The 26,681-nt window shown below is 45.0% G+C and overlaps 1 protein-coding gene across 1 annotated transcript in view; it reads right to left on the reverse strand.

Moving 5' to 3' along the window:
* Nucleotides 1-25,277, reverse strand: part of TP53I11 (tumor protein p53 inducible protein 11) — a 57,604-nt gene extending 32,327 nt beyond the window's left edge. The window contains exon 1 of the mRNA XM_025185334.3: nt 25,019-25,277. The gene's annotated coding sequence lies outside the window, so the exon portion shown is untranslated. The remainder of the gene's footprint in view (nt 1-25,018) is intronic.
* Nucleotides 25,278-26,681: the final 1,404 nt, after the last annotated feature.

Below are 26,681 nucleotides of genomic sequence, written 5' to 3' on the forward strand. Positions count from 1 at the left end.
CCCCCCCAACCTCCTTCTGTTCTGAAATTTGATTTGTCCTTTTCATGTGTTCATTTTTTTTTAATTGTATCCTTTGGTATATATGGTTGTGACAATTTTCTTCCACTATTTGATCTGAGGAAGTGGGTCTGGCCCACGAAAGCTCATCACCTAATAAACCATCTTGTTAGTCTTTAAAGTGCTACATAGTCCTGTTTTTTGATGTTCAAATTAGTATTTCAGAGCCACACGCTAATGTGGCCATTTTTTTGTGACTCACTGTCTTAAGAGGAACTACCAGGTCCTTCGTAAGTGTTCAGCCCCGACACACCATAAGTCAACTGCCTCTCACCTCTATATAAAGAAAGCCACTAGGTGGCATTCTCTGTGACTGGCCTATGACATAGCTTGTTTCTGGGACTCATGATTTTTCAGCTGTATACACTGGAAGAGAGAGGCTCTCTTTCCAAGCTGCCTCTACATATGAGCATGTCGCAGAGGTCCAAGGAAATGCAATCAGATCCAGTATGAACAGGATCAATCTTCAGGGTTGGGAAAATAATTAACTCATGAACATTATAGGACTCTATAGCGTGACCGCAATGGTTGTACAGGATCAGTCTGTGGCTCACATCCTGTAAGAGAACTGGAGACACGGCATTCCTCTCCTGCAATGTAAGTGGGGCATGCGGCATTCCTCTCCCACAGAGACAACAGGCCCACGTGATGCTGTCAAGAAAGTCTCTTGCCAGAGAGACAAGGTGGGGGAAGAGATCTTTTATTGGACTCACTTTGGTTGAGGAGGGAGACAGTTGCAAGCTTACACAGCAATCTTCTTCAAGCCTCGCCAGTGTCATCCCCTACAATGGTGTAGGCAGTACTGTGTGCAATGGGTGACTCACAGGGAGAGAAGTGGAGGGGTTTGTGTCTTGTCTAAGAGCACACTAGAAGGAGCTGCTGATTAAATCCCAACAAATAGGGTGCTGGGGCTTCCTTCTGTGACTTGCTTTGTAAGAGGAGCTCCTCTTACCCCTGGGAGAGCTGGACTTGATAAGGTTCATTCGGTGGGGTTCTAGCAACACAAAGTAATGGCTAACAGGGCTCCATGCTAATGCCAGCACTGGAGGGTCGGTGTAAACTAGGCACCGACCTCATCTGTCCAGGAAGCTTTAGAAAAACTAAAATCAAAGGTGCTTCTCATCACTTCTGAAGTGACCTCTGCTCTGCCCTTACACCTTGAGCTGTCTTCACACGCACACTTTCCGTGCAGCCTCTAGGATTTTAAAAGCACTTGACACGAGAGCACTATATTCTTTGCACAGTCTGTACACTCAGTCAACATCCCTTCTCCCCCATGCTCCCACAGACCCTTCCTCTTTCCTTCACTGCCAACATCCTACATCAGGGGTGGGCAATAAAAAACCAGCAGGGTTAGTCCTTGGTGGGCCACCATTGGTATGTTTATCTGCACCTCCGCAGGTATCAGAGGATCACAGCTCTGGTTGGCTGCAAATCACTGTTCATGGCCAAATGTGAGCAGCGGGAAGCATCACGGACTGGGATGCCGCTTCCCACCCCTGTTCACATTGGCTGCAAACCGCGATTTGCGGCCAACCTGAGCTGCGATCCTCTGATACCTGCAGAGGCACAGGTAAATATGGAGGTGGGGGCCTTCCAGGGACTAACCCTGTGGACAGGATCCAGCCTGAGGGCTGGAATTTGCCCACCCCTGGGGTACATGGTCTTTCCCACACTCATGCTTTGCAGTAGCGCTACATGGTCATTTGCAGATGTAATTGCTTTATAATTTGCTGCAACAATCTCCTCTGGGAGGAAAGCAGCAGAGAAAATGAATGCATCATCATAGTTATAATTAGCAAAATCAGTGCCCACCCCCATCTCCTTACAAAAGCAAGCATGGGGAACTTCGCAGAGAGAGTGCTATGGTGAGGCTGTCATAATTCTCATGCTTGTTGCAGGAGCCCTGAAGGAGCAAAATTGCTGAGGCACAGAACCGTGCAATATCTTCCTGGACCAGGGGCCCTATGGGGCCATAACACAGGCGGTATCTCTCTCCAAACAGTGGGAGAGAAGAAAGTGAACAAGACTAGGGGAAAAGGGTAGGGCTGAGCACAAGATGGGGCCAAGAACTTTACAGAAGTGGAAAGAACATAGGGGAATATATGAAGAACATCCTATCTACACATCTCTAGCTGACAACCTATTTCAGCCTGTGACAGGGTTTTGAGAAAGAAAGAGAAATTCAATTTAAAAACAAAATAAAACATGGGATTGAATTTATTTCCCCACAGAATAAAACAAATCCTCAACAGTCTGTCCAGGCGCTTCCTGGAAAAGATTGCCAAAACCCCAGGTTCAGGGAGTCACCTCATTTTTCTCTGGAGGGGAAGCTATTTGATCTCAATATTGCAGGCTTGCAGGTTTGTAATCTTGCTCTCTTAGCTCCAAGCTGGAGTTTTCAACAAGGAATGTGAATTTGCAGCAGCTGGGAGATGTGCCTTGGCTCAGGGCTTTGATCTTCCAAGGGTTTCAGTTTTCTTATGAGGGGACCCAGGAAATATCCTTCTGATTCTTACATTTAGTGAGAAAGAAAGAAACTTAAAAATAAATCATAAGTGGAAAAAAGATGTTTAGTTTCCCAATATGAGTTAATAAGCTGTCAATTATTTTATTCGTTTCCTTAAATATGAGCTATAATTAAAACACAGCACCCACACTGCTACATGGTTGATCATTGCTACCTGCAATGATGTGACAAGACTTTCAAATATAGGACACAGATGCCTCTCCCATCTTGAAGGATAAACACTCTGTTGCCTCTTGTAACAGCTTTGCTAAACATGCTGTGTCACACACTGCACATGCTGTATCACAGACTGCATGTGTTCTGCCACAAACACACATGCTGTCAGACATATCACACAGTTTAGTCAGTGTACACATTGTTCATGCTTTATCATGTCCAACAATATACATGCACATGCTTACACATGCAGCTACATATACCTCGCATGCTCTGCCACACTAACTGGCTTTGATACAGCCGAGTGTTTTAACTGTTATATAAAGTATGCAAGATGCCGTCTGCTTGTTCAGCAGCTCCAATTTCTAAGCATTATTTTCACAAAACACTCAGTTCCCTTTCATTTCTTCCTCTGATAATGTGGTCCCTCTTAGCACTGAGCCCACTGCAGCAATCCATCAGCAAGGAACTAGCGTAGCTCTGATGAGTCAAACAACTGCATTGCCAGTCTCAAAGTAGCTCCAGAATCTAGAGCATTACTTTAATAATTGATTGGACTGCGGTGCCAAACAGCGCAGAGATAACTGTCCCTCTTGATCCATCAGGCTTGGACTGGGAACTTGTACATGGACTGTAAATCTCCAGTTGCCAACAAACGATTATATGGAGAGTCAGGTGGGATACAAGCTTCCCTCATGCAAAAATGCATTTAAAATGAACTTCTTTCCAGATACACTGAATGGTAATCAGATGACTCAGGTGTCATTAGAAGAATGCTCTAAGCAACAGAGTTCCCCAGAGCACTAAGGAGGGGAGAAAGAGGGAGGAAAATAGAATGGCACATTTTTTCCATACGCTCTTCTGCTTTAAGAGCACTAAAAGGACATGGGATGTGTTCCTCATTTCTTTCCCATCTAGCCCTGCTGTGTGCTCCTCAAGTGCATTCCTGAAATCTTAACTTGTCATCTGTCCCGTAGGGGATTTCTGTTAAGTAATCTCACCCCCACACAGAGAGCACCACACATTACATACAGGATAAGCAGAATGTTAAGGGCCACAACTGTAATTCCACCAAAATTCACTAAGGGGCCTTTCAACTCTGCAGAAGAATCTATATTGTTCAACATTTTTGTCATTTCTCACTTGAGGGAATAGAGGTCAAATTCAAAGGAATGGCAGGGAAAGGAAGATACCTGTCACAGGTTGACTGGTCCTTTAAGGAGAGTTGGGCTCAGCCCTACTTGTGATAGATCAGCTCCACTACCACCCTCCCCAAACTGATCTGCGTCAGCTGTGGATTAGATAGTGTGGATTAATTATTGGGTGTGGCTGGGAAGGAGTTGGGGTGGTATGCCTAAAAGGCAGGGAGAAGCCTCTAGCTTAGGAAAGAGGAGGTTGGCTCTGGCAAAGTCCTAGATAGAAACAAGAGCTATTGTCTAGTGAGACGATGTAAACAAAGATGTTTTGAGGGTCAGGCTGAGAGGCAGCCCTCTGTAAGAAGTAGGGAAGAGACCTGGTGAGTTCAGGAGATGATGAATCTGCAGACAACTGACTGTAGGAAGGATAGCAGAGAGAAAGAGTGTGTGTGTGTGGACTGTGAGAGAGAAAGACCTAAGAAGAGCTTGGGTATTCTGGAAGACCTTGTTCTTGTTACTTTTAACTTGTAACTTCATTGCTTTTGGATGCCTGGTTTTACCACCTTCTGGCATACCTGCTGAAAAACCTGGCTGACTGGAACACCAAGTCCCACTTCCCAACCACTAAAGCCTGATGATGGAATAGGGTGTAGTTGCTGCGATAGAAGGCCTCTTCATTGAGAGGATGCTTCCAGAATGGTGAGTCCTGGAACACAATTTTTTTTATTTTGCTGTAAAAATCTGGAACTGAGTATTAACAGTATTATAGCTGTTTGGGCATAAAGGTTTCTGGGATATAAATCTAAGGAAGAAAACTGGATTGTTTTCAGGTCACAGAAGGCAAAAGCAAATGAGCTGGAGGCAGCCAATTTTAAAATGAGTTCTCAACTGCTTTCAGTAGTGACCTGATTTCCTAGAGTACTTTTGCAGTGTTTCAATTTTTAAAAACAAAAACACAAACCCCTGATGGAGAGGGCTCAGTTCACGGAGCCACATGTGGTCATAGTCTGCATATACATATTGCTAACTTCACACTTTATAACTGATCTTTGGAAGTTTTAATTTGTATACACCATAATATCACTTAAAAGATTCCTATCCCTCCTCCCCCCAGGTTACTCTTAAAACCTGTTTCTCTCCCTTCTTTTTTAATGGAAAGAACTCTAGTGACATTTACAGAGAATTGCCATTTCATAAATAACAAATTATGATCATCATACTCGTGGCATGCCTAAAATGTGAGTTCTAGTCTCCTTCCTGCCCCAAAGAAAAATTGGGTAGAAGGAGTGAAAGTTTAACCAAAATGTTACTTGGTTAAATGTTATCCCGTTTGGTAGTTTTAATAGGCCTCAGCACAGGGATCCACCAAAAACACAAGTTAACTTCACCCAAGTGTTCAGTGACTTTGCATCAGCCCAGTGTTTAAAAACATTGGCTCTCAACCTTTCCCGTTTACTTTACTCTACCAAAAAGTCTGATTTTTGTCCTGCATACCCCCAAGTTTCACCTCCCTTAATTACTTGCTTACAAAAATTGGACAAAAGACAAGTGTTGCACAGCATGCTGTTACTGAAGATTGCTTCTTTTAATTTTACCATACAATTATAAAACTGATTGGAATGTAAATATTGTACTTTGTGTCGTATATGAAGCAGTATAAACAAGTCCATTATCTGTATGAAATGTTAACTTTTTACTGACTTTTCTAGTGTTGTACAATTAGGCAAATACCCAGATGGAAGAGTTCTATATCCACACACACACACACACACACACACACACACACACACACACACACACACACACACACACACACACACACACACACACACACACACACACACACACACACACACACACACACACACACACACACACACACACACACACACCCCACCACCCCCCTGACTGAGAACCACTGACTTAAAAAGGCCCAGCCAGATGTCTGGCAACCCTGTGCTTTATCCCACGGGTGAGCAGAAAATATCCTCTTCAATGAAATTGTTTTTGTAGCCTTAGCAGATCTTGATCAGAACTTACAAATCATGTCTGTTATCCATAGAAAACTCACTTGCATTACTCATGGGTAGTGAGGGCATGTCCATAAAGTCATAATGGATTTTAGGTGTAGGAGATGGCCTGAGCCCCCTGGTTGCATCCAGATGAATTTTGGCCCATTTCTAGTTATATCTATTAGCATTTAGATACTGTACTATGGTGCATGCACATTAAAGACTGAAACATGAATGTTGATATATAAACACAGATTGATATCTACACCCTGACTGGCCCCTACTGTGGAAGACTGACTGGGATTAATTTCATTCCTGGCCCTTGTAATTCCCATGTATGCCAGTTTTCAGGGGTTTGTCACCCACAGTGTGGTAACATGCTCTCACATCCTCCCTAGACAACTCAAAAGTATTAACCACCAGCCACCACTCTCAACTCCAAGTCTGAGGCTTTATCACTCCTCCCTTGTGGCTTTTTAGGCATAAACATACACAGAGCTACCCTCCGCGAGCTACTTTGCAGAAAGCAGCGTGGAGGCAGCTGCCTGACAACTATCGTCTGGGGACCAGACGGTGCAACTCAGCCTCTCCTGCCCACCAAACACACCCACCCACTTCACTGCACCCGGTTTGTAACCTGTCCCCAGCTGGCAAAATCACCTCTACATTTTTTGACACCATCAGTTTCTATGGCAACAGGCTGATGCAAGAGTTTCAAATCTGACATTTCTAGCCTGAGAACCCAATGAGGGAAGATAGAAGTGTGTATGGGGGAGGGGTGACTTTTGATAGCACACAGGGGGTGCTTCAATAATTCACAAGATCAAGGAAGCAAAATTAATCAAAACTATTTGAAAGCTGTTTCCAATCTCTTTTTATTAGGAGGGGAAGCAGGGAGGGAGAACAAGACTTAGCACAACATAGTCTTGCAATATCCAAGAGCTCAGCAAAGTGTGACATGAAGGCATGCTCACCACGGCCACTTGGAGGGACCAGTTGTTTAATGACACAAGTACTGTTTAATGGCTGGAGAAGACCTGTTGGGGCCCTGTTGTCTCATTCACTCTGTGCTAACGAATGGTCCTTGCATCATTCATACATTTGTCAATATGGATCCATGTAGCAGGATAAAAGTGGAATAGAACAGAAAGGACTATTAGATGTCAACGTGTAGAACATGGCTGCTTATCAAGCTCTGTGTGCTCAAGTGTGGGAGGAATTAATTGTCTAGATCTAGGGAATAAAACTTTAAACCCCCAAATGGGGAGAGAAATGTGGACATGCTCCCAGGTCTGTCTCTCTTTCCAAACCTCATGGCTAGTAACATCTCACTGGCATCCAAAATGGTGATTTGGGAAATAATCCCCTACACTTGAGCAGAATTGTTGAGCTCGCCCTATCCCCGCTCTAATCCAGTTAAAACATCTGAAAGCTTAGTGTTAGCTGTAAGGAAATGGATACTTTGGATTTGTCCTTATGGCACTAAAATTTCTGTCTCTGAAGGCACCATGCCCAGTGGGATGTCTTTTTCTCACCGGGAATCCACATGCCACCTATTCCATGTGGATGAGAGAATTCTCCTCAGAGCTCTATGGTACTGGAAATGATTCTCCAGTGGCTCTCTACCAGCCCTGGAACTGACAGGTTACCAGAGTTCAGGGTAATGCAGGGGGGGAGGGGGCGAATGGAGGTTGCCAGATGTCTCTTAAACTTCAGAGGTTACTGGAGGCATCTTTTAATGTTTTCATACCTGAAAACTCCACATGCTGAGAACATAAAGGCATGAAGGAAATAGCGGCATACAGAAAACCAAACTTATTGGCAAAAAACTCCTCCATGTAGGAGAGCGTCTCAGGACAGCGCTAACGTGCATTGCTGGGGTGGAGGGGAGACTTTCACACATTCCAGCGTGCCACATAAGTTAGCTCTGTCCACACTGGTGCTGCCGGCATAGCTTCCACTTCTCACTGAGGTGGAGTAGTTATGGTGACAGTGCTCTCCCATCAGCTCTATGCGTCTTCACCAGATATGCTATGGTGCAGCTGCACCATAGTAACTCTGTAGTGTACACTTGCCTGCAGTTGATACTTCCCTTTTGTGACTTCAGATTAGCATCGGCACGGTGATAATGATGTTAGTTATCACGTAATTGAATAGTCATGGGATTACATGAAGTCTTAGTGGTTACACAATTATTCGATAATCCTCAGGGGTGGGGCCGGCAGCCAGTGCCCTCTGAGCCCACTCCCGGAAAGCCCCGTTACCCCCCCCCCCCCCCCCCCGCCCCCCACACACTGCTGCCTCTGTATCACAGGCAACAGCATGGGGTAGCAGGCTGAGCTAGTCCATGAGGGGAACCAGTTAAAAAAACAGCTCCCAATGCAGATGGGCTGTCTGCCTCCCCGCACTGCTGCCTCTAATAAACAGCTCCCTGTGTATCAGCTCCAGCCTGCCCCCCTCACACTCCGTACTGCTGCCTCTCCATCAGAAGCAACAAGGTAGGGGTGCAGGGTGGACAGGCAGATCCTGCTTAAAGCTCACGAGTACCCACTCCTACTCCCACCCCCTTGCTGCCTCTGATACAAAGGCTGCGGTGGGGGGGGGGGGGGGGGGGGGAGAAGGAAGAAATGCATGTAGTCAGCAAGACTAATAAGCCCAGGCTTATTGGTTAACTGTATAGTGGATTACATGTCAACATCCCTACACCATGAGTCAGGTATGTTTGTTGTGGGTTTTTTCTTTTTTTTCCTTGTCTAGCCATAAATTCTTTCCAGGCACCAGCAAAAAGGTGGCGATCTAGTGGTGTCTGATTGCTTTGTGCTGTGGATGAAGTGGTAACTCAACTTCCTCAGGACACTTTGGCTCAGCTACTTAATTTGTATTTCTGGGTATGATCAACTTTTAATCCATCCTGAACAATGCATTGGCATCATCTGCCACATATCAAAGGGCTCATCCAATCTGACCCACAGTTTGATGTGCAGCTGGATAATACTCAGGTTCCTTCCAGCACACTAGAACAAGAGTGCATTCAGATTTTGTTACAATTCTCCTGTGCTCAACAGTACATTATACCTGAGCAAATGTGCTCTAAGCCCTGTACTATCCTCACTTCCAGAGTCTCCAAGCGCTAAGGGCCTACACTTTTGCAAAGTCCCACTCCCTCTATCAAAGCTCCATGTTGCAATAGATCTGGTAGTAAGAGAAGTCCCCAACTTACAAGTGGTTATGTGCCAAAAGTTCATCTGTAAGTCTGTAATTTGGAACTCGAATGAATACATTGCCTCCTAAAAACAATGCTATACATCATAGGTTCCCAGGCTTGCCCACAAAAGCCTAACTCATAATATAGCTGAAATACTGTAAATTTGCTATGAAAAATAGAAGTTAGTTTGACCTTGAAAGCTGGTGCTTGAGGAAAAGCAGGGTTAATTAGAGAAGGGTGAGAAGGCAGATGGAGAGTCTGAACAGGACTTCTGGGCATTTTCTGGCTGAGTGTAGGCCAGAGAAATCTGGAGGAGCAGAGGGCAGCTGCACAATTGGTGGCGGGAGAGAATCAGTGGTTTCCCCTTCAAAGTAAAGCTTTTCTCCAGCTGCTGGCAGTGTGATTGCCCCCTGCTCCTCTCAAGTCCTCCAGCCAGCACTTGCACTGCTCACCACCACCTATCCCTCTTGCCTGCTCTTTTCAGGCTGCAGGTGTGCTTTTGTTTGCATGTGTATGTTAGTGAGTCAATATTTATAACTGAGTTCCTTTACATTTTTTTTCCAATTTTGTCCACCATATTAGACTTGGCCCTTGAGTCCCTGGCAAGCTTCCAATGCAACAGTCAGCATTGTGTGTTGCTTTATTAAGCATTTCCTGTAGTAACTTCTGTTTCAGGGTACAAATATCTTGGACTTATTTCTTTACTCACATGGCAAATCCCCAGACTTTGTTCAGCAAACCTTTTCTGGCTCCTCAGGAATCAGTAACACAAGTTCCTGCACTTTTACTAAGGTGTCTGGGAAGGATAATCAAAGCCTTGTAGTGTGTGCCAGTGAATGGTGTATTGTCCTTCAGCTGCACGGCACAGGACATGCAAGTAAAGTGTGAGTGAAGGATATACAAGCACGCTCTCAGCCCTGGAACTCCAAAATACACTAGCTACATAACACATACCATGTTTCCAGCATGCCTCCGTGACAGATTTGTCTAGATTAGAATGTCTCATCCTTAGGAGGACTCCAGAGCTCTTCAGCCTTTATATACATATTGGAATAGCCAACTCCACAGTGGAATATGGCAACTTTAAACAGCGCCTAGCCATGCTGTTTGAGAGTGCTACCTGGTTTACATGCCTCATTCCCCTTACTGTAGTGGATGAGTGCTTCAGTTTTTAATCCATTCACCCTCAACACCCTTCTGAGGTAGGCTAGTAGATTTCCAAGGCCAGACGAAAGCATTATGATCACCTATTCCTGGGGTTCTCAAACTGGGGGTCATAAGCAGAGAGCCCCATTCCTGGCCATATGCAGAGCCTGAAACCCTTATTAAATCACTTCCCCCATTTTTAGTTTTCTAAGGGGGGATAGGTCACACTCAGATACTTACTATGTGAAAGGGGTCACCAAGATAAAATTGGAGAACCACTGGTCTAGTCTGATCTCCTCTATAAACATTATCCATAGAACTTGCCCAAAACAATTCCTAGAGTGTAGCTTTCAGAAAACCATCCAGTCCTGATTTTAAGAAATCCATGATAGAGAATCCACTACAATCCTTGGTAAATTGCTCCAGTGTCTAAACCACTGTTAAAATATTTTACCTTTCTAATCTGAATTTGTCTAGCTTAAACTTCCAGCCATTAGATCATGTCCTACTTAACCCTGCTAGATTTAAGAGCCTCTTATGTACTTGTTTCCCCAGGGATATTAGAAGGTTAAGAGGTGACTTGATTAGTCTCTCAGTTAGACTCAAGGAGCTCCATCTATTTTGCTCATCACTAAAAGACATGTTTTTCTATCCACTAATCATTCTGATGGTTCTCCTCTGAACCCTCTAATTTATCTATCCTCCTTTAATTGTGGACACTAAACAGAGTATTCCAGCAGCTGTTGCACCAGTGTCAAACACACACAGTAATATTGCCTCCATTTATGCACCCAAGGATTACATCCGCTCTTCTGACCACAACCTCACTGTGTGCTTGTGTTCAACCACCACAGTCACTGTAGAACCCTCCCAAGAAATAGATCCGCTTGATTCCCTGTATATCAAGGCTGTGTCTACATTGGCACCCTTTTCCGGAAAAGGGATGCTAATGAGACACTTCGGAATTGCAAATGCCGCGGGGGATTTAAATATCCCCCGCGGCATTTGCATGAACATGGCTGCCGCTTTTTTCCGGCTCGGGGCTTTGCCGGAGGAAAGCGCCAGTCTAGACGGGATCTAGAATTTCAAGTAGGAATAAGGGATCTTCCGGAAAAGGGTTTATTTTCCGCAAGATCCCGTCTAGACTGGCGCTTTTCTCCGGCAAAGCCCCGAGCCGGAAAAAAGCGGCAGCCATGTTCATGCAAATGCCGCGGGGGATATTTAAATCCCCCGCGGCATTTGCAATTCCGAAGTGTCTCATTAGCATCCCTTTTCCGGAAAAGGGATGCTAATGTAGACACAGCCCTAGAGTCTGAACTCCTGGCCCCCAGACCATCTACAGGCTGGAGCATATTTGCAATCTGGCCCAGGAGACCTGTCAGGAGGGGTGCCCATCGCTGTCCCTCAAGCTCTGCCCCTTCCTGCCACTGCCTTGTCCTCTCCTCCTTGCCCATTGCACCCTGTTTCCAGAGGGATGCCGTTTCTGGGATTTGTAGGGGCGGTGGTGGTCTGACCACTGTCACCACCCCATTCCAGGCCTGCCTGGTAACCCGGAGGCTGTGTCCCTAGAGGTTTGGGAGGGACGTGGAAGGGGTGTGGCTTGGACAGGGATGGACAAATCCGTCCTGAGCCAGATTGCAAACATGCTCCAGCTCACAGATAACCCACAGGTCATGAGTTTGAGACCTCTGCTGTGTAGGATTACATTGAACACTACTAATCACTTAGCCATCTTGTAATCCACTCTGTGCGCCAGATTAATTTTGGTAGTATTCTAGTTTTAGTCAAAATGTTGTGTGGTATCAAGTCAAACACCCAACACAAGTCTACCACCACCACTATTGCTTATCAACCATACTTGTAAACTGAGAGTGACTATATGACAAGATCTGTTTTGCATACTACCACTTCGACTGGCATTAATTCCCTTTAATTCTTTATTAAACCAAGTCCCCTATCGGCTGCTTCATTATCTTGCCAAAGCTCCATGTCCACCTGACTAGCCTATAATTACCTATGTCATCCTATTGGGACTTTTAAAATATTCCCACAGAGGAGGAACAGAGGCACAGAGTATATAAGTGGCTGTTCTGAGGTTACACAGGAAATCTGGGGCAGAGCTGAATGTGACCCCAAGTGAAGTGTGTCCCACTGACCGTGCAAAAGGCTTTTGACATGCATGAAGTCCTCAATTAGACACACCATTTCCCATTAGTCAAAGAAAGCACAATGGGACCTTTTTAGTGGCAGTAAATAGTCAGGGGCCATGATTAATCTCCCTTGTACAAGATGGCACCCCTGGCAGCACCATGCCCCTTAGTGCTACAGTGGTTCCTCGACAGAGCTCGGTCAGAGGCAAATGTACCAGCTGCTGAGTCACCAACATAATTTCACAAGATCTGAGGGTTTTCTTTGTAGGCCTCTTACTCAGCTGCTGAGCGAGCCTCATACTGCTCACTCTCTCAGGGCTGACAGGATTACAGTCTGAAATGGCAGGCTGCCCTTGCAGGCACTGAGCCAACTGCTGCCCCTCTCTGGCTTTCCCCCTGCAGCTGTGTGTGTCACAGTTAAACATACCTTGCGTGTGGTTTATATTTAAACAGGAAGAGGGATTTCTCCATGGTATTAAGTAGCAGAAGGAGGCTGCATTCTAATCTTCCTCTGAGATGCATAAGTCCTCAGTCAGGCTGCTGCTGGCAAGTGCAAATGGACACACCTGTGTGGACAGCTGCCTTCACATGGATGTCACTGACCCCATAGCAGGACATAGAACAATTGCTCAATTTAGGGTCAGTTAAATCAGACACACACAGGGGACAGAGAGAGACTGATAGCCTAGATTAAAATCCCAGGGCCATGGTGTGGTGATGTGATTCCCAGTCTCCCCTCTCCTCCTTCCCCATCCCCCAAATCTGGTCTTTGTAATAGAAACTGTTTGTACCTTTCCCAGACCATCTAAGGCTCCCCATGGACATACAATTCACTAAACATCTCTTTGATCTAGCAGCAAGTGACCAGGAACTGCTAACTGGAGTTTTGCAAGGGAGTTTAGAGGAGTTTTAAAGCCAAATAAACCCCCCGATAAGAAACAGAGGAGTGGCTGCCTACACTATCTTTTTACTCATGAATAAACCCAGCAATTGAGTGGGGGCTATCCAGTTTATTGCATCCAAAGCAAGATGTATGATTACCTGACCTATGGGAAGGTGGCATGTGTACATTCAGTGCCAGGAGCTCCTGGCCCTCAGACCATGTATGGGCTTTGAATGCCAGAGTGGCTGAACTGGAGGTGCTAAGAGAAACCGAGGTACGATGAGACTGTCTGGAATACAATAAAATGATTCTACCATTGCTCAGACAGCCTCTGTGCTGTTGAAGAGGGTGACAGTCTCTGACAAGGAGAACTTCCTCTAATCCAGTTGGATAAGGACCCACCCTAACATCATTTGGAAGGAATCTTCTTGCACTGGGATACCTCTAGAAGAGCAAACTCCAGTTGTTAGAGAGTGGTAATAATTATGGGGAATTTGAACATTAGCAACATGGATAGCTGGGTTTGCGATGACTGGGAGAACTGCATGCCTGCCTGGTATAAAGATTGACAGTCTCTTGAGACCTCTAGATAGACTTGTGATGTGCAGGAGAGGAGCTGGTGGTTGTAGTGCAGATAGTTATAAGGAAGGCTAGGAGAGAAGTTCTGGGAGCTAAATTTAGGCTTGTAGGTAAGAGACTGAAGTCCAGAAGCTACCTGATATGCTTCTAGTTCCATAAGTAGGGTCAATTAGACAGGCAGAATTGCAGGGTCTTAGTGTGTGGATGAGACTACGGTGTAGGGAGGAAGGGGTTTCAGTTCATTAGGAACTGGGGAAACTTTTGGGAAAAGGGTAGCTTATATAGGAAGGATGGGCTCCACCTAAACCAAAATGGAACCAGCTTGCTGTCACGTAAAAAACTAAGAGCTGGGAAAAAGGTGCCACATGCCAAGGAGTACATGAAGACTTGCTGTGTTCTAGGAAAAGATGGAAAATTATAACACACATGCAGAATCTGACCAAAAACAGTGAAATGCAATAGTCCCTTTCACTTACATCATGTAATGGCAGCTCAAGTTTTTAAAATGCTTGTATCAATGTTAGTCTGAAGATGAGTGAAGTAGAGTGCCTCAGTGTCAATATTGATATAACGTGTCACAAAAACTTGGTGGAATGAAGATAATCAATGGAACACAGTAATACCAGGGTACAAAATATCAGAAGTACAGAACAAGTTGTGCTGGTGGGAGAGTGGTATGTGAAAGTATAGAATCAAATAAGAGACTCTTAAATTGTACCATAGAATCTTATGGATAGTAATTCCATGCTTTAAAAAATAGCAGTACAGATAATACTGACCAGCAGACAAGGATAGTGACTGTCTGTGAAATGCTCAAGTAGATGAGAGGATATTAAAATAAACCCCATAATAATGGGGGATTTCAACTATTCCAATATTGACTGGGTACATGTCTCTTTATGACATGACATGGAGAAAATCTGACACCTTAAATGACTGCTTCTTGAACATGTGCTCCAGGAATCCTCAAGAGTAAAGGCAAATCTTGATTCACTCTTAAGTGGAGTGCAAGATCTGGCCCAAGAGGTGAATATAGCTGGACCAGCTGGTGGTAGTGACCATATAATATAACATCCCTGTGTCAGGAAACCACCACAGCAGACAAACATTGTAGCATTTAATTTCAAATGGGGATTACACAAAAATGAGATGTCTAGTTAAATTAATAAGGAACAGTGCAGAAGTGAAATCCCTGTACTCTGTGTGGAAACTTTTTGAAGATGCCATAGTTTCAACTTCAAATGTTGATCTCAAATTAGAAAACATAAAAAGATCCAAAAAAGTACCACTGTAATTAAATGATTAAAATCCTAATGCCTTTTTGCCTCATTGCTTTTTTTACTTAATTTCGCTTTCTAATGAGAAATAGGAAAAAACAGCAAACTCTAGCAAGTGAAGTGTAAAAACACAATCCGGAAGACCAAAAAAGATGAACAGCTAACCAGACTCCAAGTAATAGCAAAAACTTAAGTACATCAGAAGTAGGAAGCCTGCTAAACATCCAATAGGGCAGTGGTACCCAACCTTTTGGGGCTGACGGGCGCCCAGAGGTGGGGCCACTCCCACACTGGGAACCTGGGGGTGGGGCCGCGCATGCGCCTGGGGGCTGGGCCACACACGCACTGTGTGCCCGGTGCCGGCGCCACCCATGCGCTGCACTGCCGGGACCAGTGCCGCTCCTGTGTAGCACGCCCAGGGGTGGGGCGGTCCACACGCCTGGGGCTGGTGCTGCTCCTGTGCTGCATGCCCAGGGGCGGGGGACGCCCATACGCTGAACGCCCAGGGTCCAGCACCGCCCATGCACCACAGGCCCAGGGACGGGGCCAGCCCTGATCACTCGGCGGGCACACAGAAATGGCCTGTGGGCATCACATTGGGGACCACTGCAGTAGGGACACTAGACAATTGAGATACTAAAGGACGATAAGGCCATTGCAGAGAAACTAAATGAATTGGTTTTTTTTGTTTTTTTGCATTGGTCTTCATGGCTGAGGATGTAAGGGGGATTCCCAAACCTAAGCCAGCCTTTTTTGGTGACAACTGATGAAGTGGCCCAGATTAAGATTTCATTAGTCTATCAATTTATTCCAAAACATCCTTTAAACAGTAAGAAGTCACCAGGACCAGATGGTATTTCCTTCAGAATTCTTGAGTGAATTGAAGTGTGATACTGCAGGACTAATCATTGTAGTTTATCATTTAAATCCTCTTTGGTGCCAAATAACTGGAAGGTAGTTAATTTGAAGTCAACTTTTAAAAAGGGTTTCAAAGGTGATCCCAGCAATTACAAAGCCATAAACCCGAATTAAATACTGGACAAACTGGCTGAAACTATAGAAGGAATGCAGAAGTGCCTATCGACTAGTTAATGGAATTTCCACTGACTAGTCCAATTAACTACATTTTAACATCCTTAGCTCAAGATAGTTAAGTCCCAGGCAAACTGCGAAGACCTACAAAGGGATCTCTCTCGAAATTGGCAACAAAATGGCAGATAATATTGAATGTTGAATAATGCAAAATAATACATATTGGAAAACATAAGCCCGAATAGACACACAAAATGATAGTGTCTAAATTAGTAGCTCCCATTCAACAGGATCTTAGCGTAATTGTGCATAGGTCTCTGAAAACATCCATTCAACGTGTAGGGACAGTCAAAAAAGCAAACCAAATGTTGAAAATCATTAAGGGTGTGTCTACATTGCACCTAAAGCAAATTGCATAGCTTGTTTCAAGTCCATTTCAAAACAGCTTATTTTGAAATTTGGTGCTGTCTGCACAGCCCTTTTTTCAAACTAAATTGCTATTCTAAAACATTCCTTACTCCTCATGGAATGAGGTTTACGTTGTCGGAATAGCGAGCCTGTTATATTTTTGAAATAACGGGTGCACTCAAAACACATGGAATAGTTATTTTGGGATACCAGAAGTATCCTGAAATAGCACTGCAGTGTAGATGTAGCCTGGGATAGGGAATATCTTATTGCCTCTATATAACTCCATGGTACACCCACATCTTAAATACGTGGGGAAGTTGTGGTCACTCCATCTCAAAGATGTATTGGAATTGGAAAAGGTTCACAAAGGGCGAGAAACTATTAGGGATAAAGAATGGCTTCCTTATGAGAGAATAATCAGTCTCTTTTCCAGGTTAAGAGTCCCAGTCTAAGGGAGGATATGATTGAAAGTCTAAAAAATGAGGATCTATAAAATCATGGCTAGTGTAGAGAAAACAAGGATGCACTGTTTACTCCTCAAACACAAGGAGGACAGGGGTCACAGTATGAAATTAGTAGACAGCAGGTTTAAAACAAGTAAAGGAATATTTCTTCACACAATGCAGTCAGCCTGTGGACCTCTTTGCCAAAGGATGTTATGAAGGCCAACACTATCCCAGGGCTTTTAAAAAAAAAAAAAAAAAAAACCCTAGATAGTCAAGATATTGCCAGAATCTGGGACTGAGCAACAGGGAATAGATCACTTGACTACGTGTTCTGTTTATTCCCGCTGGGGTACCTGTCACTGAGGCCAGGACTAGACTGCAAGCCGCTTTTGAAAGATACTTTCAAGAGACTCTAGATACTCTTTTGAAAAAGAGTATCTAGACTACAGCCAGTACTTTCGAAAAAGCAAGCCACTTTTTTCAGAAGAGCACCCAGGCAGTCTGGATGCTCTCTTTTGGAAAAAGCACAGTTTGCATTATAGTGCCTTTTTTGAAAGAGCACTTTTGAAAAATAGGCGTTATTCCTTGTAAAATGAGGTTTTCCATGGTCGAAAAAACTGCCATGTTCTTTCGATTTGTTTTCAAAAGAACACGGCAGCAGTCTAGAGGTTGGGGAAGCTGCTTTTTTTTTTTTTTTTTTTTTTAAAGGCCACATTTTTCGAAAAAAGCCCTGTAGTCTAGACAAACCCTGACTATTGTTGAAAGGCAGTATACTGGACTAGGTAGACCATGGGTCTCACCCAAGATGGCTGCTCTTATGGGATCACCATCTAAGGTTGCCAACCCTCCAGGAATTAATGATTAATCTTTAATTAAAGATGGTTGTTAGGGTTGTCAGTGTTCCTGAAGGTATCCTATGTCTAGCCCTTGCTGTGAAAATTTGCCCTAGTCCCTTTTCTTGACAGCAGATGTCACCAACCTGTCCCATGGCCTCATGAAAAAAGATGGGAGCAAGGCATTGTGTTCTGGCACAATGAGCAGAGGGTTGGGACTTAGGAGGCCTTGAGAAGGTCACTTTGCCTTTCTGCCTCCATTTAGCCCTTTAAAATGGGGAAAACTAACCCATATCCTGTAAACTAGGGATAGATTAGTCAGTCCTGTCTATCCAGGAATTTGACTGTCAAGTACTGTAAGGATACTTCTACACAGTGGTGTTATTTTGGAATAACGTAGTGCACATCTACACTACAAGCCTTTATTTTGAAATAACAAGCTGGGGACTTCTTACTCCACATAAAATGAGGGTTATCAGGTCTCTGAGTAAGGGAAGTCAAAGGAAGTACACTCTTCCTTTGACTTCCTGCTGTGTAGTCAGTGTCTAAAGCCACGTTAAGCTATTTTGACTTTAGCTATGCAATTGATATAAATTAAGCGATGAAACTTTAGCCCTGCTACATAGATGTGCCCTAAATGTGTGAAATAGGCAGTCTCGTATATGTATGAATATTTTCCCATGGGGAAAAATAATGAATCATGTACCTGGAGCTACCATGTGTCGTATGAAGAATGGGAAGGAGAAATGAATCTCCATTATGGAGTTCGGTCTACTGATTTGAAGTGGAAATCTGGGAGTCAGGACTATCAAGTTCTTATACTGACCTATTATGGGTGTGCCCTCCAGTAATGGGAAGTGGCTTGCTGTGCCTCACTCTCCTAACTTATAAAATGGGGATGCACAGAGGTACTGAGACACACAATTAGTTTGTCTTTATAAAGCTCCTTGAGATCTCAAAAGTAGGAGGCATTGGAGACACACTTATTACTCATGTAGCTAAATAAAGTCAAAGTCCTGAAGTTCTAGCTTGGTTTTCAATCTTTCAGCACTATTCATTCTGTTAACTCTATGATACCTAGGCCCAGGGTTTCCTAGGCTAGCTGGGCATCTAGGAGCCAAGGGGGGAAAAAAATAATTTACAGACGTTACAAGATTCCATTTCATATCAGCTGGTCTCTCCAGTCCCCTCAGAGGGCTTTTTCTATTTGCTCTAGGGATACAAGCCTTCCACAGATTTTGTTTTAAGCTACTATGTTTATTTGAAATGTAAACAGAATATTTGCTTTCTATAAATGCTATCCCCATAGTGCTAAGTCCTTTCCTGATGGTTTTAGACAAAACCAAAAAGCCACCACCCTAAGCAAACAATACACAAAAATGATTTGTATCTTTTCTGTGCAAGGCAAAGAAGTAAAACAAATACAACCACAAAGGAGAAACCCAGGCACTAAAGAGGAGGTACAATGCCATATCAGAATCAATCTCACTAGTCTGATATCACTCCTGCTATTTCAATTTAGACGTACGATTGGTTCCAGTCATTCCATAACCTATCAATCATTGGTCTGCTCAATGTAGCAGCCTGCATCTAACAGTGGAAAACTTATTTGTGGGCTCCATTCAGAGACTGGCCCCTGATGTGCTAGCTGCTGTACACCCATACTTTGCAAACCATTAGGAAGACAGCCTGTGCCCCATCTAAAGTGTCTGGAAAAAAAAATAAAACTCCTAGAATGCTCCTGACTAGTTGTGCTTCATTTTTTCAAAGGGTCTGGGTGTGGCAGCGAAGAGTCCTTCCTGATCTTCTGATGATCAGAAAGTGAGGTGCTATAAGGGTTGACTTCTTCTCTTACCCACTTCAGTGAAGTCCTGGTGCACAAAAGGCATTTTGCCCAGTGAACAAAACACATGCTAAGGGTCTGACCCAATGTCCAATTAAAATCAATTTAAAGATTTTACTCTGGATGAAGCCCAAGCCTCAGCACTATGGATTTCACTTGGGCTGTGTCTAGACTGGCAAGTTTTTCCGCAAAATCATCTGCTTTTGTGGAAAAACTTGCCAGCTGTCTACACTGGCCACTTGAATTTCCGGAAAAGCACTGACTATCTCATGTAAGATCATCAGTGCTTTTCTGGAAATACTATGCTGCTCCCATTCGGGCAAAAGTCTTTCTAAAAGACTTTTGCACAAAAGGGCCAGTGTAGACAGCACAGTAGTGTGTTCCGCAAAAAAGCCCTGATCGTGAAAATGGCTTTTGCGGAAAAGCATCCTGCCAATCTAGATGTGCTTTTCCGAAAATGCTTTAACGGAAAAGTTTTCTGTTAAGCATTTTCGGAAAATCATGCCAGTGTAGACGTAGCCTGGGTGTCTTTGCCTGCGCTGCTAGAGGTGTGTTTAGTGGTGTTTCATCTCTCATGTAGCCAAAGCCATGTGCCTCCTTAACATACTCAGAACCAGGCCCATGAAAAGATCCCTGTGCCAAGGCGACTCCTGTCCCCTATAACCAACCTGTTATGTCATGGGCTGCCAGCCCTCCTAGGGTACGTCTAGACTACATGCCTCTGGCGACAGAGGCATGTAGATTAGGCTACCGGACATAGTAAAATGAAGCGACGATTTAAATAATCGCCGCTTCATTTAAATTTACATGGCTGCCGCGCTGAGCCGACAAACAGCTGATCAGCTGTTTGTCGGCTCAGCGCGATAGTCTGGACGCTTCCCTGCCGACATCAAAGGTATTTGTCGACCACCCAGGTATGCCTCCTGGGATGAGGTTTACCTGGGTGGTCGACAAATACCTTTGATGTCGGCAGGGGAGCGTCCACACTATCGCGCTGAGCCGACAAACAGCTGATCAGCTGTTTGTCGGCTCAGCGTGGCAGCCATGTAAATTTAAATGAAGTGGCGATTTATTTAAATCGTCGCTTCATTTTACTATGTCTGGTAGCCTAATCTACATGCCTCTGTCGCCAGAGGCATGTAGTCTAGACGTATCCTTAGAGAAGAAGCATAATAGCTGCTGTAAGGAAAGAGGAGTCCTGACCTCCCTCCTTTCCCCCCTTCCCCCCCCCCCCCCCCCCACTAGCCCTGAAAGAATAAAAACCAGGGGCATGGTTTGGAAGTGACTGCGTTATATGCTCTTTGATTATCCTCTTACTGAGCCCCAGGCTCAGCAGAGGGGAGGAATCCATGGTTAGCATTTGCTTTCTGAGCCTGTTATGGTCTACTTCCCTCACGCCAGACCATAGCTAGTTTAAGGATTTTAATTTCTTTTGACTGCGGGGCTTTCCTGACAAGCTTCCTCTTACTGGGGAAATCCCCTTTTCTAAAGTGTAGTGCTTTTCCTCAAAGAGGAGCTTGAAGTATATTAGGCTATGGCTACACTGTAGCCTTCTTCCGGAAAAGCTTATGCAAATGAAGCAGAGTGGAATATTGCTGTGCTTCATTTGCATAATGAATTAGCAGCTGCTTTTGCGCAAGAGGCTCTTATGCAGAAAGGAGCTGTATAGATGGTTCTCTTGTGCAAAAGCAGCTGCTAATTCATTATGCAAATGAAGCACGGTGATATTCCACTCTGCGCTTCATTTGCATAAGCTTTTCTGGAAGGCTACAGTGTAGCCGTAGCCTTATACTGCAGTCTCTCCCTGTAGCTGAGCTACTTACCCTTGCAACTTGAACCAGTGCCTGTTTGTCTTTAGAACCAAGAATGGTTTCTCCCATTGCATGCTCTACTGGCACACAAATTCAGGAATAAGACACCCACCACTGGCCTGAGTCAGCTGATGTGGGGCGCTCTTTTTTTTTTTTTTTGTGATGTAGATATTTGCGCTCGGGCTGCAGCATGAGCGGTTGGTGCAGCTAGGGCTGGGAGAGGCCCCCAGTCCCACCTACAGCCCCAGCCCCTCTCAGGCCCCACCCTCACCATGGGGAAGGAAGGGAAGGGGGAGTGCTCCAAGCACGTTCTCCACCACCACCACGGGGTGGGGGGAGCAAGCATGCAGTTCCAGCCACCCCGGCTCCCAGAGCAATAGGGACGGTGGGCACTGGTAGCAGCAACACTCCACCCCCAGAATGCCTACAGCAGGTTTTCTGAGGGCAGAGTGTGAGCAGGGCCATCCCTGGCAGTTGGGGAAGGCAAAGCCTTTCCCTGCCTAGGCTACCAGATACCTAGGAGGGTTCTAGAGCTCACTTCTACCTGACAAGATCCTAGAGCCTGAGTCTCCAACCTAAACACCAACACAACTATTCAACAGCCCAAGTATGCTGGCAGAGTCTGCAGGTTTATTTGCAGTATAGACATGTCCTAACTTTTCATGGGCGGTAGCTTTAGTGTAGATGAAGCAGTTTTACTGCCCTATCCTTGAGGCTTGCCCTGTGCAGTTACAAATGACCCAGTGATATTTTATAAGCAATGACCAGTGGGAGTCATATCTAGCTTACTGGGCTGTTGAAGGGTAAGACTACACTGGTGCTTTCCAGCACTGTAACTTTCTGGCTCAGGTGTGAAAAAAACCCACAAAAACCCATCCCCTGAGCACAGCAAGTTACAGCGGTGGAAAGCACCGGTGTGAACCAAGCTACAGCGCTGGGAGCTGCACTGGAGGTGGTTTCCATCATTCTCTCCCAGCACTCATGCTGTGGCCATGCTTTCAGTTTATAGAGCTGCTGTGGCAGTGCTGCTGCAGCCGCACTTTAAACTTTTAATTGTAGACACAGCTAAATTTGTTGTGTAGATATTCAGGTTGGAGGCCAAAGCTCTAGGATCCTATAGGGTAGGAGAGGTCTAGGGCTCTCCCATAGTTATGAGCAGACATTTTTGCAGAAGAAAATGTGTGGACAGGCCTAGAAACCTGGAGAATGAAACCGAGGCCTTGCTAAGGCTTTCTAAACTAAACCAGCTCCTTCCCTCCCTGCGCGTGTGCACACCGGTCAAACTAGCGGAACTTGATTGTTAATGGTGGATTAGATGGAGTTTCTACTTGAACCCTCTCCATTTGCCCTTCTAAAACGGAGCTAATGTCAAAGAGCTCTTACACTATGGACCCCTATTGCCACAGGAGCACATAGAATGCAGCTAGGATTATAGCTCTCTGCCTCTCACTTCATCCCTCCTCCTCCCTCCATTGTTCCAGATAATCCCGTAATTCTTCCTGCTTCCAGGCACTTAGTCTCAACTCTCCTCTCTTCCTCATCCCTCAAACCCAATGTATTGCTATATTCTGCTGTCTTCACAACAGCTTGGAAATCCATCTCTATCGGCCCTGCCCATCTCCTGCTTGGTGCTCTGTTCTTTTTCCACGGGCTCTCAAACACCCACTTAGCTCCCCTACTGTAACATCCAAGATACCAAAATGAAACTTCTGGCACACCCAATCCCAGACGCATACAAATCCCTCCATTCGTTCTGGGTGGCCAATGGCATTTATTACAAACTTCTAATCTGCACAGCCACAGCTCTACCCTTGCCTGCATTCCCTCTGTGGTGACTTTCCACCACTGCCATGGTGTTGCACATTATACCAGCTGAAGAACTTCTGTGTGCCAAAGAGCTGACAACTCAGGAATTGTCAGGATATAGACTGATCTCCAAGCAATGCTCATACAGTGTAAGGTTGTTTGTTCCTTCCTTCCTCTGACAGGCTCAGATTGGGATAGGCACCATGCCTTGCTTCCTATGTAAAGCACCATGCCTTCCTTCATTGTGCTCCTGTAGATGTCAGATCATCACTGCTACTACTACAGATTTGTCCAAATCCAATTTCTTCTCCCACGGCTGGATGAACTCTGAAAACCAAACGAGCAGACTAATCTCTCTTTTTGTAAACGTTGCCAGTGACTGAGATGCACAAGGAACAAATATGGCGAAAGTGTGGTTTATACAAGAGGAGCTCCACTTTCTAAGCTCTCTCCCCCCCCCCCCCCAAAAAAAATTAACCCTCACACCCCTCACTGCTAGTCAAACCTTCCTTTGTCTACTCCAGAGCTATCCTGTGTTAGCTCTTTGGAGCAGAAGTGTTAGACAGGAATGTGCAAGTGGCAGTATGTCCACAAAGGCTGTAGCCACTCAGCTCTTGCCATGCCACTATTCCCACAAAGAGAGGATACCATCCGTTACCTGCCATAGCAGAGTTTGCATTGGGAAATTTGGAAGTGGCTCTAGGAGAGGAAGAGAAGTTGCTGACTTGGCCCTAAAGACAGAAGGGAGGGGTAAAGTAAAACTGTACATTTTGGATTTTAAAATTGTGCCGCTGGGGTGTCTCAAAGTAACACTGTATAATTCAGTCCTGTTTCTCACGCGGAGACTTCCTTGAGACCACCACACAGGTCATCACTATTGTAAGAAGCAGAGCAATAAAGGACACCCTCCACCCACCCACAGGCTGATTACATGTCTCCTCTCCCACGTAGGGAGATCCCTTTTCCTGCTACATGAAGCATTTTGTTGTGAGACCATGCTAAAACCCCTGCAACCATAACCCACCCCTGCTTACAGGTTAAACAGCTGAGAGCGCTTTTGATACTCTACGATTACAATACAAGCCCCAAAACAATACACTATTCCACACATCCCTACGCAGAGAGCGCACCAAATCATTGCTTGCTCACGTGAATTTCACGCCAGGACTCCGAACGGAATAACAAGCCTTTGGTGCGGCTTATTGTTCCAACCAAGAAAGAAAATGCCTTGAGATTTCTCACGTAACCTGTCACAACGGTTCCCAGAGCTAGTGCTATTCGTTACCTGTGAGCAGGAAGTGGCTCTCAACACCAACCCACCCCAGAAGGGACCTGCGTGGCTGTACAAGTTTCCACCTCCAAAGTCATTGCACATACCGGGACCGGGGAGGGGGATCGGGCAAATCCCTTGGTCCACCGGCACAAACAAGGCAGCCGGAGGTACACAAATACAAGCGGCGCAGCGAAGAGACATCAGTGTTTCCCCCAAGACGCAACCTGCTCGTCTGCAGCATCGTGGTACCTTCTTTCTGGTGCTGACTCCGAGAACCCCCCCTACGACTAGTTTCTGCAACAGGGGCCAGCCCGACCGGCTCTCACCAGCCAGCAGCCAAGAAACGTTTCCACCCAGCCAGACCCAGAAATGCGGGGCTAGAATTTGGAAAGAGAGAAAAGTCATGGCACTTGGAACCCAGCGCAAACTTACAGCCTTAGCGCATGTTCTCCCTGGAGTTGAGGGGCAGGGGGCTCGCAGTCGAACGCCACCCCGCGTGAAAAATAGTGTCCACAGCCAGCCGGAGAGAAATTCACATCTTGCTGGTCAGTTGCAGAGACAGAAACTGACTAGACGGCCCGCTCTCCGCCGGGGGCCCTTTGTGCAATCTACACTTAGCATAATAAAAGAGCCAAGCCTAGCACCTCCTCTACATTACCATATTAAACCAGGCACACGTCGCAGCGAAAAGCAAAACTGCTGGGCTGTTGCCACCCCTACGCTGTGGTGATTAGCTTAAAAGACAGCAGCAGAAACTGAGCGCCTAGAAATCAAGTCTGCAAAATGAATGTTTACCGTAATTAATGGAGCACCCGTCGCATACTTTTCCCATTTATTGAGCGTGGCACCACACTCATCGTAATGCCATAAATATTACAGCCACGTTGTTAGACTGCCTAGTTTTAGAGTGCGTGAGTTTAGCCTGTGCTAATTTTATCTCTTACCGTTGCGGCAGGAATAATAACGTACCTTTAAGCTATGCATTATTTAGGGCAGTGGCAGTAAATCCATAGGGCAACTACGATACAGTATATAAAAGTAAGAGTGAAGCTGAAGTCACTAGAAACCCCCAGATCGCCTCTAGTGCAATAAATCACACACTTCTCAAATGTGCATACAGAGTGGGGTTCCTGATAAAAGATCTTACTGCACCAGCAAGTCTCCTCACAGTCCAGTTCTATATTTCAAGCCCCTTTTCCCTCTATCTTTTCAATGTTCTCTCCACCTCTATTAATATTTCTTCATTCTTCAGTTTGCTTTAGAACATGCCCCTGTCCTATTTTGTAATTCCACACTGAGCACTTCAAAACAAATAACAGCAGACCTATTCTGGCACAAAGCCAAGCTCAAAACACTCAAACTACCAAAAGAATCAAACTTGCATCAGACAAAAGCTTGAGCAAATAGGTAAATCATGCAATATTCTGAGAATTCTGACAGCCTTTCTCTTTGAAGGGCGTGTCAAAGCCCTTTTGATATTTCAAAAATACATTACTAAATGACTTTAAAGCTAGTATATCTTAGTCTTGAATTTGTAGCACTCCTGACATAGATCTGTTACCTGTCTGAACACTGCTTATTTTAATGTACCACAACCCTGAACAGCAAAACCCTTAATTCCTGTCCTGTTCCCCCTCCTGCCACCCTCCATATACCTCATTCCTGATCTGCAAAGTCCCCTGTTATTCCAGCCTTGGGTCCCCCTTCCTTCCTACAACTCTCCTGATGCACCTTATTTCTGATCAGTAGCAATCCTTGTTATTCCAGTTTTTGCTCAAGACTGGAAAGTCAAGCAGGTTGTATTGACTAATCACTTTTTGTTAATTATGATAGCCCAGTTGAGACCACCAGACTCATTGCATTTGCAATCCAAACAAGAGTCAAACCAAGAGCTCCAGACCAGTTACTAATCCACTGTTCCCATTCCCCTCCCCCCGTTCATTAATGTCCAAACTATTTGTGCGGAATTTCACACATCGTGGATTATTTAGAATTCTAGATAAATACAATGAGCAAGAACAAATAAATGCATCAAAGGGAGGGAGGGGTGAACAAAGAACATGGTATCTAATCACATGAATGTCAGTCATTTGTT

The sequence above is a fragment of the Pelodiscus sinensis genome, chromosome 5, assembly GCF_052426305.1.
Source record: "Pelodiscus sinensis isolate ZL-2025 chromosome 5, ASM5242630v1, whole genome shotgun sequence".
In the NCBI taxonomy this organism is placed as follows: Eukaryota; Metazoa; Chordata; order Testudines; family Trionychidae; genus Pelodiscus; species Pelodiscus sinensis.